This window comes from Bison bison, unplaced genomic scaffold (assembly GCF_000754665.1).
Source record: "Bison bison bison isolate TAMUID 2011002044 unplaced genomic scaffold, Bison_UMD1.0 scf7180017864145, whole genome shotgun sequence".
Taxonomy (NCBI): domain Eukaryota; kingdom Metazoa; phylum Chordata; class Mammalia; order Artiodactyla; family Bovidae; genus Bison; species Bison bison.
This window is the reverse complement of record NW_011494717.1, coordinates 3370020-3375669: the sequence shown is the minus strand read 5'-3', so window position 1 is coordinate 3375669 and position 5650 is coordinate 3370020.

Genomic DNA, 5650 nt, shown 5'->3' with positions numbered 1-5650 from the left:
TCCAGGCAAGAGTATTGGAGTGGGTTGCCATTTCCAGCTATTGGCTACCTGTATATTGGTTGTGGCCCCTTCCACTATTCTTAAGACAGCAGTATGCTGCTGCTACTGCGGCTAAGTCGCTTCAGTCGTGTCCGACTCTGTGCGACCCCATAGATGGCAGCCCACCAGCTTCCCCATCCCTGGGATTCTCCAGACAAGAACACTGGAGTGGGTTGCCATTTCCTTCTCCAATGCATGAAAGTGAAAAGTGAAAGTGAAAACGCTGAGTCATGTCTGACTCTAGCGACCCCATGGACTGCAGCATACCAGGCTTCTCTGTCCATAGGATTTTCCAGGCAAAAGTACTGGAGTGGGGTGCCATTATAGCATCTTTCAATCTCTGTCTCTCTGACTATGACTATTTCTTCCACCATCACATTTTCTTCCCTCTTTCAGCTTCCATCATCACATATCTTCTCTGACTCTGAAATTACCTATTTCCCTCTTCTATGACCCCTTGTGATTACATTGGGTCCACCTGCACAAACCAGGCTACTCTCCCCATTTCAAGATCCATAACACATTTCAATCACATCTGCAAAACCCTTCTTGTCACATAATGGAGAATACTCACAGGCTTAAGGGATTAAGACAAGGACATCTTCAGAGAGCCATTACTCAGTCTATGACAGTTGAACAGTTGGACAATACAGGTAGACATTTTGGTTTATGACAAATTCCATTCTTATTTTCAGTTCAGTTCAGTTCAGTCACTCAGTCCTGTCCAACTCTTTGGGATCCCATGGACTGCAGCACTCCAGGCCTCCCTGTCCAGCACCAACTCGCAGAGCGTGCTCAAACTCATGTCCATCAAGTCAGTGATGCCATCCAACCATCTCATCCTCTGTCATCTCCTTCTCCTCCAGCCCTCAATCTCTCCCAGCATCAGGGTCTTTCCCAATGAGTCAGTTCTGCTCATCAGGTGGCTGAAGTATTGGAGCTTCAGCTTCAGCATCAGTCCTTCCAATGACTATACAAGACTAGTTTCCTTTAGGATTGACAGGTTTGATCTCCTTGAAGCTAGTTCCAATCTCTACTTATTTCTTAATTTAGAGAGGTAGTTGAACTACATTTCCCATATTTTTCTTATCCTTAAGATATCCTGCTCTACTATTAAAAGCATCTTTATGGTATAGCTTCATTGAAGGGGACTAATGAATCACATCAGAGGATTACAACAAAACATTTGGAGTTGCAGTTCAGAGCATATGGTGAATGACCTTGAGAGTCCTAAAACAAAAATACTATTCTAGTCTCTCATATATATATATATTTATATATGTGTGTGAGTATGTGTATGTATTTTTTGATAACCTGAACATCTAAATGTTGATGTTTGTCAGATATTTTTTAGTTCATTTCTTTTACAAGCCAAGTGCCTCCATGAAGGCAATGCTATCAGTGAACAGTCCCATAGTGAGACACTCCAAGTCTCAAAGTTTAAGTGTGCTAGCTTTTAGGACCATCCATCTCTTTGGGTTTCTGTGTAATTAAATGCCAAGAGGAACAGTATAACTGTAATATGGGAGTTAAATGTGACTTTGTCAACTTTTAGCTACTGGTTTCTAATTTATGATTAAGATGAATCATTATGTGGATCTATTTTCTTGACCTATAATGTTTGAGAAAAGATATTTACATGGATTTCTGGATACACCAGAGCCATCTTAAGGAAGCTGCATGAAGCGATGGTATGTTTACATGCATTTAGAATTACTTACACTTAAAGGTTTACAAATGAGAAAATTCACTATTAGAATTTGTGAAAAAACACAATTCAAAATTCATTGATGTTTTTGACTAGTAGTTCTATCTCCAGAATATATACTGAAGACAAATCTTAGTTGTCTCCAACACTTAGAAATAAATCTTTATTTTTCCTATTTCCTTGTTCTTTTTTCTCTTTATCTTGTTCCTTTTTATATAATATTTAATGTACATATCTCAACTCAAAGTCTAAATAAAGAGTTTCAACTTTCTGTGTAGTGGAATAATCAGAAAGATGAGAACATATTTTATTAATAAATGAAGGTCCTTCTAACAGTCTCACAACATCCACCAGAAATATTCTTTACTATCATAAATATCTAAGTGTTACCCACTTCTCTGTCTCACTCTCAGGAACCACTATAACAGAGTACCTATTGAGCAGAGAAGTCTGTGCTGTGTCCCATGGACACAGAATGATTTAAGGAGACTGTCAACCATATACAGAACTGACAGGGAGGAAGTTGCAGCGGAGATAGTATCTCAGCTTCCTGCCATTTCATGGGCAGTATCATTAAAGAGAAAAAAAAAAAAAGCTTGCATTTCTGATATTGTCCAAATTAGGTATGCAGAGATTTTTAAAAGCAACACTTAGAAATGGCAACAGTTGTTGGCGACACTTTGCAGAAGGAATGGAGGACCCATAATATCGATGAATAGTCATGAAGTCAATCAGAAGACCCTGAATTGCATCTTTTTTGTGGACGCTGCTGGATTAATGAAATGTGGAGTCAGCCCTGAATGCTTTTATGAGTCCCCAGGTGCCACTGCAGGAGATCAGCTTCTGGCCAACAGCCAGTGAGGAACAATGGCTGGCCAACAATCACATGGCTGAGCTTAGAGGTGGATTTCCCAGCCTTGGTGGAGCTTGAGATGTCTTTAGCCCTGACCAGCCAGCTTGGCTGAAATCTTATAAAAGACTTTGAGCTCCAGGTAGGCTCTCTGGCTTTCCTGACCCTCAGAAACTGTGCAATATAATAAATGTTTGCTTTAGGCTGCTATGTTTTGGAGTAATTTGTTAAGCAGCAGTAGGTAATAAATGCACTCCTCACTCTCTGTTACCCCACCTTTTAGTTCCCCTTCCACTGTCCTTATTATATTAATATATTTAAATTTGTTTATTTTCCATGCAGTGGGAGCAAGTGTTTTTCTCTCTAGGCTGCCTTTGTGTCCTCAGTGCCTGGAAGAATGTTTGGAATGTAACAGGTACTCAGTAAACACTGAATGCGGAGAAGGCAATGGCACCCCACTCCAGTACTTTTGCCTAGAAAATCCCATAGATGGAGGAACCTGGTAGGCTGCAGTCCATGGGGTCGAGAAGAGTCGGACACGACTGAGCGACTTCACTTTCACGCATTGGAGAAGGAAATGGCAATCCACTCCAGTGTTCTTACCTGGAGAATCCCAGGGACGGGGGAGCCTGGTGGGCTGCTGTCTATGGGGTCGCACAGAGTCGGACACGACTGAATCGACACAGCAGCAGCAGCAGCAGCAGCAAACATTGAATGAGTAATAGCAGTCTAAATTTTTTATGTAAAATGTGAAAGTGTTTCAATTCCATTTATTGTTTTTTAAATCAGTATACAATGGTCTAATTTTATAGCCAAGTGTGCTTGTAGCGGACACCTTTGTGGAACGTTTGCCTGATCACTAAATCCCTTAACTGTAGCAGAGGATCTTTGTCTACAAGGTACAGTATGACCCCTAATGCTTGTCACTGATGATGAGACAACTACTGACAACCAGACCCAAGCCCAGCCAATCAGAAAGTCTCTCCTGAGTATTTGGAATTTAAATCAAGAGAGTGAGGAAAGAGAGCCTCTCTGCTGCAGGCTGTCCCTCTGTATCTACGCAGACAGGCTACATTGTAACAGAACCAAAAATAGCAACAGAGGTTTCTTTTTCCAATAGTCATCACAGGATGGTCAATAGGTTTTATGTAGCAGCAGCTACTCAAGGACACAGGCTGTTGGGACAGACATCCTTCAAATGTTGCCATCATCTCGACAAAGGATACAGTGACATTTTGGAGGATTTCACACAAGAAATATCAACTGCTCAGCCTGGAAGTGACATAGTATTTCTCCTCACAATTCATTGGCCAAAAATATTCACATCCCCTTGGCCGCTCCCTTCCTACAAGTCCCCCACCCCTAGCCTATAAGAGAAGTGCAATCCTAACAAATGCCTTCAAGGTCAAAAGTAGAAACTATTTGAACAGCAAATAATATGGGGATATTGGTGATGGACAGGGAGGCCTGGTGTGCTGTGATTCATGGGGTCGCAAAGAGTCAGGCACGACTGAGCGACTGAACTGAACTGAATTGAATATAGACTGGCCAAAGATTTGGAAAGATAGACTAAAAAAAAAAAAAAAGATGGAACCCCTGTGGTTACTTTTTCTGTCACAGACTTATTTAATGAAATTGGAGACAAAAATCACTTTAGCAATGCACCACAAATGCATATGCAAGAATTGAAAAAACTGCTGCACTTTAACCACACTCACTGGAATTTTGCACACATAGAGCTGTGCATTAGTAATGAGGGACAACAACACCTTGAACAAGTCATGTTAGTGCCATGCGTGTGTGCTAAATTGCTACAGTGGTCTCTGTGTGCAACCCTATGGACTGTAGTCCTCCAGGGTCCTCTGTCCATGGGATTCTTCAGGCAAGAATACTGTTGTAGGTTGCCGTGCCCTCATCCAGGGGATCTTCGGACCCAGGGATTGAACCCACATCTCTTAAATCTCCTACACTGGCAGACAGGTTCTTTAACACCAGTGCCACCTGGGAAGCCCCCATGTAGCGTGATTGCATTGTCATTATTCACTTATTTTGTGCATTTGTCGATTTCCAGACTCTACAGTCATGTATTAATATTGACCTCATTGGGGTTGTGTGAGGATTCAAAATGTTGACCCATGAGAAGCTCTAAGCACAAGCAGTGACCTTTTCTAAACTCTTTGGGTTAACTATTATGTTTAGAAGTAAACCAAAAGCAGAGAAGGTAATGAAGAGGTACCAATCAACTTCCAACTAGCAGCTCGAAGATGGTGCCTCCACTGAGATATTAAATACAAAAGGATCAAGTCTTCTTTTCTATGTGTGGGGGAGATTACTGATTCACCAGTCTACTTGTCTGCTTCTCCCTGGTGCTAGAAAACTATTTCGTTTTCTCTACTGCATTTTTGGACAGACATATGCCACTCACCTATGTGCCAGGTGCTGAGGATATCAACAGTTCACAGAATGAATATGGCTTTTGTCTTCATGGAGTTTAGTTATGTAAGCTCTGTCAACTACAAATTGGCACTTGCCAGGAGCATTTGCCAATAACTGAACATCAATAAGGGAACCGCCCATCTGCCTCTGTGGAGATTGAACCCTGTGCTGTTGAAACAGCACAAGGGAGTTCAGCGTGGAGTGAGGCACTCTGGCTCCAGGAAATCTGGTGGGACAGGTCTTTAGATGGTTGGATGTTTTTAGGAACGGATTTTATGACCTCAATCCTTGCATCTCCTCATATCTAGAAAAGCACTAAATCCCTTCATGGTGACATTGGAGCCTTGTGACAACAGAGGTGAAAGTGAAAGTAGCTCAGTTTTGTCTGACTCTTTGCGAACCCATGAACTATACAGTTCATGGAATTCTCCAGGCCAGAATACTGGAGTGGGTAGCCTTTCCCTTCTCCATGGGATCTTCCCAACCCAGGGATTGAACCCAGGTCTCCCACATTGCAGGTAGCCTATTTACCACCTGAGCCACAAGAGAAGCCCAAGAATACTGGAGTGGGCAGCCTATCCCTTCTCCAGCAGATCTTCCTGACCCAGGAATCAAAC